This window comes from Centruroides vittatus, unplaced genomic scaffold (assembly GCF_030686945.1).
Source record: "Centruroides vittatus isolate TY-2023 unplaced genomic scaffold, ASM3068694v2 scaffold_386, whole genome shotgun sequence".
NCBI classification, from domain to species: Eukaryota; Metazoa; Arthropoda; class Arachnida; order Scorpiones; family Buthidae; genus Centruroides; species Centruroides vittatus.
Window position 1 is genome coordinate 6,283,428 of NW_027122706.1, and position 13,427 is coordinate 6,296,854.

At 24.9% G+C, this 13,427-nt stretch overlaps 1 long non-coding RNA gene across 1 annotated transcript in view; it reads left to right on the forward strand.

The window, feature by feature from the left end:
• LOC136988847 (uncharacterized) overlaps window positions 1-13,427 on the forward strand; it is a 129,255-nt gene that overhangs the window by 98,680 nt on the left and 17,148 nt on the right. Inside the window, exon 3 of the long non-coding RNA XR_010882820.1 lies at window positions 2,500-2,615. This is a non-coding gene — a long non-coding RNA (uncharacterized lncRNA). The remainder of the gene's footprint in view (window positions 1-2,499; window positions 2,616-13,427) is intronic.

Genomic DNA, 13,427 nt, shown 5'->3' on the forward strand with positions numbered 1-13,427 from the left:
CTCTCCTTGGATGATTAATTGATTGATTGATTGATTGATTGATTAGCCGACGCGAAGCACCAACATACTCAATTCTATTGGATGAAAGGAATTTAAATAATAAAAAATGAAATTCAGTATAAAATAAGGCAATTTTTAAATTTTCCTTTCGGTAGTTTCTTCATAATGTCTTCAAAGATAAGTATTGAAATATTGGATTTAAAACAGATTATTACATTTTTTTACAGTAGTAAAATTCATTTAAAAATTATTTACTGATTTTTAGTTTATTTATAATACAAATATAAATAATATAAAGTAATTTAATTATTTTCTGTGATAAATTTAATAGCTATTTTATGATTTATTTTTTTACGCGATGAATCAATCAATCACTTTTATGACAATCGTTACAGCCTCAAATATGATGAAAAAGATATTAAACTGAATATTAAACGAGATCATAACAAAACGTAAAATTATAAGTGAATCCATGCATAAAATTTCTAGTAATGTTTATTTAATGATATCACAACATTGAGTATGCCTTCTAGCAAGAAAACATCAGAAAATTCTGTTTAATATTAAATAATTTTTTATTAAGTAAATATTTTTACTTAAACTTGTTGCATTTTAATAATTAAATACAAATAACTTTCAGCTAAATTTACTTGAAATATCATAATTCACATTGTCACATTAATTGATTTATTCATGAATAATCTATAAGTTGGGAAATAATGTGTTTTATATGAAATTCTAATTCTTCTTCTTCTTATATCGCATAATTAATAATTATATATAAAATAATTTTCATTACTGCATAATCAGCTTGATTTTAACACTAATTTCGAAATTAAAGACAAAATATAATGTTGGTTTCCCTAAATATAGGCTATAAACGTATATAAAAATCTAGAAACTATAACTAAAAAATTAAAATGTAAGAATTGGATAAAATATAAGGGATGAGGTCTATATATTTTAAGTATGAATGATATGAAAAATAAAGAATTAATAAGTTATTAATACTATACATGGCCGTCTGAAGAAAGATACAACAGAAGATACAGTACCCAGGACTTTTCTCACATGGAAGCTTGTATTTAATTATGTATCGAAGATGAACCAAACATTTATTGTTTAAGAACTATTTTATTTAAAAACATATAATTTTTCTGTTAAAAACATATATAATTGTTAAAATCTGTAAACTATATTCAAATTACTTCGATTTAATTTGTTTTCTTGAAATAAATAACTTTGAAAATAATGATAGAAGCAGGAAACCTTACAGAACTTACTCACAAATAGAATTAACTTTGTTGCTAATTATTGTTAATTAAGTTTAGTTAATTAATTCGTTTACCTTAGTTGCTATATTACCAATTTTTTATAAAATAAATTGTTCGCGAAACATTTGAGCAATTCTTGATGTAATAATGCTGATATAGGATAGAAATCGCTGAATTAAAAGATTAAAAATACAAATGTAAAAAGGAACAATTGATTGACAGTGGGCGGACTAATTCTTTCAGAATAATATATTAACTTATAGTTTTGAAAGATGAATTAAATCTGATGAGATTAAATATCAACATCTGAAGAGAGTAAGTCTAGCGAATCGACGGATTTCTTAAAGTTTAATGAATCATCAAATCTATTCCCTACCATTATTTCAATAGTTAATTCGACTATATAATAGTCAGATTATAATTATAATAAAATAAAAATATAATTCAACCATTTATTAATGCTAATAATTAACGCTAATAAATATTCTATTCGTTAGAATTAATTAAGAATAAAATAAATTCGTCTTAAATGTTATTAAAGAATGGCTCCTCTTTTTATTCTTAAATAATTATGACATCATATTTACATAAAAAGGAGAAAGCATGTCATTATTACTTGTTTATTAATAGAGATTTGAAGAATAAAAGTTCTATCAACAAGCAAACTAATGGTAAAAATTGCATATTGATTTATTTTAAAGAATTTGATTAAATTAATATTGTATATATACATACATGTAATTTAAGCCTGTCTATTTATTTGTTTTGTGTTTAAAATATTCTGGAATTAAAAAACTAATGAGAAATTTTAAAGGATAACTATAACAATTTCAATGGACAGTTTGATATCTCTTCTTTATTCAATAAATAACTATTAATTTTCTTTGTATAGACAAATTAAAACTATTAAATATAAATAAATTACTCTTTTATTTCTTCCATTGCAAATAATTACATATTTGTGACGAGTTGTTATTTTACATACATATATTTACTGGGGCTAAATAATTAAATAGCTAATAATATAAATTATGTAAAAAAATCCGAAATTAATAGGCGTATTTTGATTGGTCGAACGATGAGACCAATAGCGGTTTTAATGATAAACAACTTAGGCTTTGGTGTAGGACTTGGTACTTTTAAGTGTTTGACACGCAGAAATATACGCTTGACGATACTCGACCTTAGTCCAATACTAACAGTCAATTTTTAATTTTAATCTTAGACCTCGTACAATGTCAAGTATCGTGTGATATGGACTTTACATTTCATAAACTCAAATGAAAGAAGCCTCACAAGTTCATGATTACGTAAGGTTCTCTTAGATTAAAACTGCACTAGGTAAGATTTAATATTTAATTAACCGTAGGAACTTAACGTAGGATGTAAAATATATCAAAAATTCTTTAATTAATTTAATGAATTTCTACTACAGTTCTATTCATTAAAGCCTATATGAAATTCGGCCGAATGACCGAGCGGTCAAGGTGGCAGCCTACCGCTTTGGGGGAACCAGGATTGAATCGAGACGGGTCGAATAATCCCTAGAAGTTTGGTCCGATCGGATATGTCGATCCCCGTCCCTCACCATCCGGCCGAACCCATAATGAGCTTGCTAAAATGAGGTCCTCTTAGTGCCCACAGGGTGAAAGAGTTAAAAGAAATAAGGCTAAATGAAAAATAGTAGATGACAGTCATCTCATAGGCTGTATGCTGTTATAGAAATTAATTTTTATTAATTTATTTTAACTTTCAATACGAAAGAACCTCTAATTTTATTAAAATATTATACATAATTACATTTATATATTTAACTATTTACATATATAACTAATGATATTACTAGAACAAAAACTTTAATTATAAATCTTGCAATGTCTTCCAGGCGTATACAATTAGAATAGAATAAAACTAAAGCGAATTAAAATAAATGAAATTTCGAAAAAATTTTCAAAATTATTTTGAATTTTAAATTATTTCGAATGAATTTTTATTCCTCTTATAATTGTATACGCCTTCAGAAGCTTGATGGAGACTAATTATAAATCTTGCGAACTTTATTGCTTGAATATTCTATTGAAACATGTAGTTTTTTTAATTGAAAAACAGTTTGATCTGCCTCTAATTTGCAATAATTATTATTATAATTATAATTCATTAATAAAATTATATAAACTAACGAGATTAATGTTTCAAATAAATCCTAAAAATTTCTCAATTTATATTAATTTTAATATATTTAAATAATTATATGTATTTATTATCTTATTTTAAATCTTTTCTTTTAGAAATAAATTAAATAAAATTTATTATTATTTTTAATAATAATTTTGATATTCTTATCGTCTTTGTTATAATTTCTAATGATTATAATTCTCTTGAAATGAAATTAATTACTTTTCTCTTAAATTATAACATTAAAACGTTAACAACAAATATCAAAACAATTGTTTTTGTATGTAAAATATTACATCCTTAAAGAAGATCTTCATCTTTGCCAAGTCATATCTTGAAACATGCCAATTATCTATTTCAAAAATCTAAGATACTTTCTATAATCAATATATGTGTTGATATTCAGCCAAACCTCGATATAGTGTCCTCCTAAGGAAGCACCAGTGAATAACTGCGAACGGGCCTTCCTCAAAAATACTGTATTAAATAAAGAATCCTTTGGTGAATTACCAGAAGCACAGTTTCGCATTGCAAACGATGTTTTTTTAATCATTAAATCGTGTGATTTTCAATTTCCCGAGCTCAAATTTTTTATGAAGACCTCGTTACTATGGCCAAAGCGCTACTCGCGAATCACATGTCGTTCTCTAACGTCAGCGGTGTAGTATTTCTAAGTTATTCAGAGATTTTAAATGAAAAGTTCAGCTAATATCATTATACCGCTGCAAAAATTATTTTAAAATATATTATAAGGGAGAAAATTTGTTCAGTAAGTAAACATAACTTGATTGACAACAACAAGACGTAGCATTGTCACGGCATCATTAACACGATAACGTTATGTTACGTTCTCACACCGTCGGCCCTTAAATATAGTTCTCGAAGCAGTGTTTAGTTCGTCATCTTTGCTACAGCGTATAATTCTTATTGTTTAAAATACTTCTGTTACCGTCAGACTCGATTTAGTGCCAAGGCAAACAAACGATAACGCTAAATCTAAGTTTTGCTGTACTTCGGTATAACAACTACAGCTTACATAAAAATTTTAAGACAACCGATTTTTAAATAAATAAGTTATTTGTATGAAAAAAAATATATATTAATTTTCATCACTTAAGAATCGTAAGAAATCTGCGACTAAACTGTTAGACAGAATGAATAAAAATATTCAATATATATATATATATTTTTATCTTTATTGAAATTATTCCAAATTTTAAATTGAATTGAAAAGAGTAAGTTACATAAAACTTTCACTCAAAATAGTTCTTAGATACGATACTTTATAATCTTTTATACATTAAATGAATGTCTTGAAATGCATCATAAAAGCAACAGAAAATTATATTAAGATATTTCTGGCATTTTAAAATATGTTAAGATAATTTTTTATATGATTATAAAAAATAGATTTTTTTATAATCATGTAAATATTGGGTGTAGTTCTTTCCAGCTGCAAGACATTTCCAAAATGAGAATTGAATGATTTCATTTTTGATGATGGAATTCGATTAACTAAATAAACTCTATGATTATTTTCGAAGTTAGAGTGAAAGTCATCGTGTCGATTTTCAACGCTACAAAGTATATCTAGCAATATTTATTCTGTTTTATTTGTTCTGTTTGCTATTATTAAGGACACTGTCTCGACCACAGCTACCTGTCACTACGGACCACGAATGTGGCGGAGATGATAACTACAACTAAGTGATAACAAGAAAGATGTGATTAAGGCGTTCCTTGAAATGCTTTTGGCCTAGGGCAGCCATTCTTCTATACGAGGATTACGGTTCTGTTCGGAAGAGAGAAAAAGTGACTTAAGGTCAACGAAACTCTTCTTTCATGTTTTAGAGATCAATGGGTCTAAATATGACTTTTAAATATATATTTCATAATTTACTTCTTTCTGAATAATAGATTGAGATAATAATATAGAAGCCTTGATAGTAATGTTTTATTGATGGTTTCAATGTCCTTTATTTTATTATAATGTTACTGTGGAATTTATCTTTTTATTCATACATTTTATTAATTTTCAATTTCGAAATTCATATAATAAATTAATTTTTTTAACAATTTTAAATATATATATTTTCATTTTTAAAGATAGAAATTGCACGAAATAATAACTTATAACAAATATCCTTTTAAATATCCAACGTAATAAATTTAAGTAATGAAAGATTTAAAATTCTTTTATTACTTGTCAAAATTTTTACTAATTTGTTAAATTTAATTAAATCTCGACGAATTTAAAACGTCAGATAACACTTCTCCTGATAATTAAGTATTTAACATTGAATAAATTATTTTACATGGGTGACCCCCTACCGCAAAAAGGACTTAAAATTCTTCTAATTTTTAATGAACCTTTTTAAATTTAAATCATTAAAATTCTGTTAACACAGATTTAAATTAAAATAGTAAATAAAAATAAAATATTGTTTTTATAAAATGTAGATTTAATGTAATATGCATTTCAAATTTAGTGGAAGTAGTTCAGAAAAACAGTTACGCTATTAATGGAATTCATTGATAAAGCAGTTTAAAATGTGGATGGAGTTTAATTAATTTTTTAAAATTAAGAAATAAATAAATAAATAAATGTCATTTTTATCGCAGTTTTTTTTCCCAGAGGTTATATTTTCTACAACCTCGAGGCATTCAAGTTTTTATTATTCATTAAATGCCACAAACATACCTAAAATAATAGCTTAATAAGCAAATTAACTAGTTTAAAAGTTCATAATCGAAATGAAATATTATAATATAAGCGAATTATGATAAGTACTTTTTATAAATATAATTATAAATATGTACGAATTATCATTAACAGTAACGACATCTTCATTAAAATATCAGGAAAATAATAAAGAAATCAGTTTTTAAATTTATTCCTGTTTAAGACAAATATTTAATTTTTTTAAATGTTTTATGAATAAAGTAAATTTGTAAATGGTAATAATTAACAACGGCAATTTATATCGATGTAACGTTATGAGAAAGGAGGAAAATAACAGAATAAAGAGAATGCAAAGTAAAATTCACAAAATTAAGGTTTTGTATAAATAAAGGCTATTTAATCTTGGGCAAAAAACAAATATATAGCATTTTTCATACCACGCCTTACCCTACAGTCAAATAAGACAGATGGTGGTCCTATTTCCTCCTTGTAGCCATTCGCTACGTCTATGAATGCGTCCGTAAAGGGGCAACGTCTTCTTTATGGAACGAAAATTTCTAGGGTCAGCTTTAAAAAGAGATGAATATTGTGATTCCTTGAAGGACATTTCTCAAGCACTCAAATATTCAAGTATATGTGAAATGGCAGTAAATAGATGTTATGAAAAATAAATAAAGAGAAAGAACATTCGAAATTTTAAATAATAGACTTGTATCTCTTTGTATAGAAGATTCATTTGTTCGTTTTAATACATTATTACAAGAACTATGTTTATGTGAATAATTCTCATTCTTTATAATATAATGAAGTTTAAATAAGATAATTTGCAGTTTCTTATGTAAAAATAAGCCTATAAAACGTATAATTTTCAACAAATTAACTTATTTTCTTAAAAATGATCGATAATATTAAGTAAATCTTTATTAAAAATCCATTAAAAGGTTATCTGATGCTCGACATAAATAGTAGTTTAATAAGCTCTATTTACTAACACTAATTGATAAATTGAAGTAAATTGAAAGAAAAAAACTATTTTAATTTTTTGCCCTATATTAAAATATTTATCACGTAGATGTTTAACAATAAGCTACAATTAAAAAGAAACGTTCAATTTATAGTTTAAAGAAGTTAATAATGGGTTAGCCTACTCTTTCAATATAGCTATTATTAAATTTATAATTTGTTATAAGCCAATAAAAATTCGTTCTATTTATCTAAAATAGAAATAATGAGGTATTCACATTTAAAAAGAAGATAGTTCAAAATGTTAACAAATACAAGAATTATAGCATTATAACTATGCATTTCAACACTTCTTTAAAACTAAATCTATTGTAAAGTGAAATTATTTATTCTAATTTTAGATTTCTATATTTTATGATAATTATATATTATTCCTTCTGTTAATATCATATATTACTAAGAAATACAAAAATTTAACTAGTGAAATATATGATAAAATCAAAGTAAATATACATTGACAGCAGTATTAGATGCATAACAAATGGGCGGAGAAAGATGATTGATAGAGAGGAAGTACAATAAAAGTTGACCTGTATTGTCTGATTATTCCAATGAGTAATTCAGTAGTTTTAATATTACGTTCACGCTGAAAGGAATATACATAAAACAGTAAAAAGGTATAATCATATCAATGATCATTCTGAGAGACAGTATTCTTCAAGTAACTGTAATTTATTTCAACGATACCTTCCTACAGTAATTTATTTTTCTTTAATTTTCTTGTAATTGAACAAATTAAAACCCTTGAAACTTTATTCGGACTTGAATAATCTAAAGCAGTTAAATAAAATATAATTATATTTTAAAAATCTTACAATATGCATTGATGTTATCGTAAGTAGTTACTATTTAACTTTTTCATTGAAATAACTACTGAAAAGTCTTGAAAATATATGAAATGTTAAGTTTTAAGAGAGAAGATTTCAAAATTGCAAATTTCAAGAACAAATTTCTAGAAAAATAATGAAAAAACTACAGTAATTCAAAGAAATGTTGGAGAGGGAATTTAGAGTGAATGAATATTTTTCCGTAAAGAATAAGACATTTGTAAGAAAAAACTAAATAATACAATCATAATTAACAATTAATAGCGATGTAGACACATTTAAAAATTAATGCGAATATTGTTCTTATTAAAATAAAGAACATTATATATTGATATATTAAAAAACTATTATAAAAAATATAATGACAAAAATAAATATATTTATGAAGTAATTTTAATGAACTAAACTTCTTATTTTCAATAAAAAAATATTCAATTTTAAAACCTAACAACTTTTAATAATTCTTATCTATTAGTATGGTTATTTAAGTAAAGTTTTCTATAAACAAATCTTTATAGAAACAACTTGGTTTCCATTACTAAGCTTTTCTCTTAATGGTTTTTCTCCTTATATTTCGTAAATTAGATAAAAATGCCTATAAATCATTAATATAATCTGTAATATTCTTCGTTGTCATGCTGCAAAAAGTAAAAAATGAAATTATATTAACTGGAAATTATATAATATATACTTTATCAATTTCAGTAAAAAGATAAAGTAAATTTATTTTAAATTTATAAAATTACGTACTTAACTATGCAAATATCTATGCCACATGCCTCAAATATTGGAGCAATGTATTGTTTACGTTAAAACAATCTCTTATTCATTATGAAGTAACTATTAGTAACATCAAGCGTGGTGTATTTTTATATTAAAGAAATATTCTTGTTTATTCTCTCCTTATATTTTTATTTATTTTTAGTTCTTTTTGTAATATTTTCGGAATTGTTTTTCTCAAATATGAATCTTGATACGAACATATTTTTAAAATTTCAAAAAGGATGCAATGTTTTATTGTCATGAAATGCTTCAATTCTTCTTCTTCTTTACTTTTGTATGATGTATGTCATTTAAATAATGTTTTTAACAAAATATTAAACTTTCTTATTGTATTTTCTTTTTAAAAACAATATTTTTTTAAATTTTTTAAAGTATTATAGGAATTTTCGATAGACATATATATGTAACATACTCTATATAAATTCTACAATGAATAAAAATGTAAAATATTCTTTTCTGACACCAAATTTCATCAGTGAATGCAATAATCAGAAAGCATATTTTTCCCTCATTTTCTTAGAATAATTGTTCAATATGACAAAAAAATTAATTAATTTTGATTAAACCATATATTTTAAAACAAAATATAAATAAACTAGTGTATGAAAATCATGTGTATTATTAAAAATAAACTAACAATCAAAATCACGATTCAGTGAGGTCTTAATTAATCTACTGTAAAACCACTAAATACCGGTAGTTGGTCGTGGGTTCGAGCCTCGCCAACAGGTTGGCCACAGAGTTTTTCGGATTTTCTTCACGTTTGTAATATCTAAATAGTGGCCAGTTCCCCATAGAAAGTCCCCCGGCAGGCATTCCCTTCGGCAGATCGCCCATGTGTGGCGTTGCCGAAATCAAATAAACCTGAACTTAATCTATTGGTTGTACATTTTTTAATAAAGAAGAGATATTGTTCTCTCTATTGCCAAAGAGCCTTTCATCTAGGAATTATTGGCAATCAAAAATCATGAAATATGCATCAGTAAATATTTATGCATCAGTAGTTTATAGTAATATCTGAAGAAATTATTAGCAAACAAACATAATTTATTGTACAAAATTATTACAATAGTACTTCTCACCAAAAAATGAGTGAAACAGAGACAAATTTTACATTATGAGTATCTAATGAGCGCATAATCGAAGCAATTATTAGAAGTCATTTGCTCACTTTTAGGTTCGAAACAGGAAGCAAGTGGACTAATGAGCTCATTCATGTCTTTATCAAAATAACCAAATTTTTGCCGTGCATATGAAATAAAATCTTTGTATCTTGCGAGGAGAATTGATCATGAATCAATGAATGAGCCGCTATGTTACGACTAATATCTTCTGAATGAATGAATATTAGCCAATGAAATTTTGCGTATAAAGAATAATACCTCTTCTTTATAAAAATAAAATACAATCAGCAGATAAGGATCTGCAGTAGGTCGTGATTTTGGTTGTAAGTATTCGATATTTATATAATTATGACAATAAAAATAAAAACAGATAAAAGATTTACTATTTTATTTTTTCCAATTAACTCTTACTTAAGCATATACTAGTATTATTTTGATTTAAAACAACTGATTATGTTTACTTGAAAATTAATAAAAAATAAGAATATATTCCTTAACTATTTTATTTCATTTTAATCTCTAATATTTCAAAAACTTTATTTAATAGCAATTTGACTTTAATGTTTTAATTTTAACCAAACAAAAAGCAAAAATTACTTGAAATTTTATTGTATTTATTTATCAAGTTGAATGAAATCTTCCTGAAATATTATTAAACTGGATTTTTATAATTTTTGTGTCTACTGTGACCGAGTGGATAAGACCACTAAACACCTGGTCAATGAGCTGGTCATATGCAGTTTTTCGGGTTTTCTTCACGTATGTAACACCTAAATAGGGATCAGTTTCCCATTGAAAGTTCTTCCGGGAGGCATCTCACCCTCAGCAGATCGCCCATACGTTGCCATATACAAACAAACAAAACTTGTTATAATTTTAATAATTCCTTATCACAATTAAAAATCAAATAAATTAACAAAGAGGAGAGAAGATTTAATTTATTTTAGCATTTGATAAATTTAATAATTTACTATTTTCTGCTTAATAAATCATAGATTAGAACGTGAACGAAGAATTAATAATTATTGCAATAGTTCATCAAAATAGCATTAAAAATTATTTTTCCTTTTTGCAATATTTATTTCTTGAAAATTATTAAACATTCGGGTTGCTTTCATTTGGAATATTGTCACAGCAGTGAGAGTAGCAAAATATTAAGAAAATCTCCTCAAAGTACTTGATAATAGAGAATACCCGTGCAGAATTAGTCATCAGACTCTCCTAAAATTCTTCTTCTAATCGTTCTTTCTTGTTAATATTTAGATCATGGCCAGTTAATTGGTATAATAGATCATAATTTGCAAATCAGTAATAGTAATAATAGTTGTTTGTTGTTCTCATAATTACGGTACAAGTTACATCATGCCGATAGGATCAAAGTATTTTAATAAAAGATACATCCATTCAACTTTTTCTCAATGTTTTTCTCAATATATAGTTGATTTAAAAACTAATTTTAGGTTATAAAATTTGTTTTAAAGCAGTTATTCCTTATGACATCTTTGTCCCAGATGCCATATTGATATGCGTGCCACGCGAGGTGCGTTTCTTTCCTTGTGAAACGAGCATAACATACATATTAAACGTAATGGTCGATAAGGTAATAAACGTTATGTAGGGGGTTGGTTTTCCTTACAGCTAAAATATTGAGCTTAAATAAAATGAAGACATTATCGAACTTTTAAAGTTCGATAATGATGTGTTTATTATGAATTTAAATAGACAATTAAATTATTCCTTTATCAGAAAAGAGAGGCATAAAATTCATACATTTTGATATTTCGAATCAAGTTATAAGAAGCATTAAACGGTAACATTTTCAAAAAGGAGAGAGTGTTGCTATTTTATTAATTATTTTACTATTCTTTATTGTTTTTAATAAAGCATTTCTTTGTTTTTATTATTATTATTGGGGTCATCCCAAGTTATATATGACTTTAGTGATGTAATAAATAATTGGAATTATTTATGTAAGCAAATAAAGTATTCCACATAAAAACATTTAATATTAAATATATTAAAATGACAGAAATTTATTTTTCTTAACATAAATATAAATATTAACTGAATATCTCATTACTTGCTTAAAGTTTTCAGTAAGTAATCGATTATCTTTGATAATTTGGAAAATGGATAATCTGATGCAAAAAATTTTTTAAAGTTGCAATTATAATTTAGAATGTGCTACTATATATTGTTATGCTAAAAAAATTACATAATAAGCTGCCAGAATGTTTAGTATACCCCGTAAAGCTGTGTTTTCTGCATTATTTTGATAATGTATATCAGAGAAGCCAACCGTTTGAGAAGATTTTCTTGTACGTAATTGCTTTGTATTATAACTATTTTTATTTATATTATTCTGTAAATTAATTTTTCATATAACTAATTTTATAAAGATTTAAATAATTGATGAATTGTATTGATAAATTTTAAACACATAAGGAAATATACAATTTTATATCATAGTGGAAGCTAAATCAAAATCAAATAATCGACCTTGTTTTATTATAACTTGATTGTGAGGAAATTATAGAATCAGCTTTAGAAGTAAAGTGCCTCTCTATTAGTTTTTTAAATATTAAATTAAAGATATACTCCTAAGGAAAAATAGTATTATGGAGACTCAAAGTGCAGATATTTCGCCTATGGCACCAGATTCAGCAATAATATAATATTGAGAAGTGGATTAAGACTATCTGGAATCCCTAGGCACAAAAGATTGAGGATCCCTCTATATTAGTTTCTGATGTAAAATTATAATGTCTAATTGTAGCTATATAATTACCGGTATTTCTAAATTATGATATACAATTGCAACTGTAAAATTATTATTATTATTATTTCAAATTTGATGCCCTAAAACCCGGAATTCCTAGGCATTTATCCCACGTACTGTACAGTACCTAATGGGCAATTCAGTAGGCCTATTGTACTGAGATATTGATGAATTTGTAGCTTAGTTTCATTTATAATTAGAACTTACTTTAATGTGAACTATTATAGAATATAGTATAATTTTTTAATTAGAAATAAAACTAAGCATTCTACTCAAAAATAATTATTAATATTTAATAATTTTAATTATTTTCTTGTATTTAGTAAATGAACAAACTTCCATTATGCTTGAAAAATCTTCCCAAACTATACGTTCTAATCAAAAATATGTTTTAATTAAAACGTACTTTTAATAAAAAAATAAAAAAATGAAAATAAAAAATTAACAATTCCATATTTTTTATTGCTTCCTTTGTTTATTGCTATTTAAAATATTAAGATTATATTTAAAAAAACAACTTCATTTGAATACATTCTACTTTTTATACACTATTATAAATTTATGTACGACAAACTACAAGAAATAAATTATTAATTTTCCAATTATTTATTTATTTAGAATAAAGTGCATTACATTTTATTACTTTAAAATATTTTGTATTAAAAATACAGTTTTATTTTGCTCTAATTATACAGTAATGCGATTAAATAATATAAGTGTTAATCATTAAGAGTTAATTATAATTGTAAAGTTTTAATT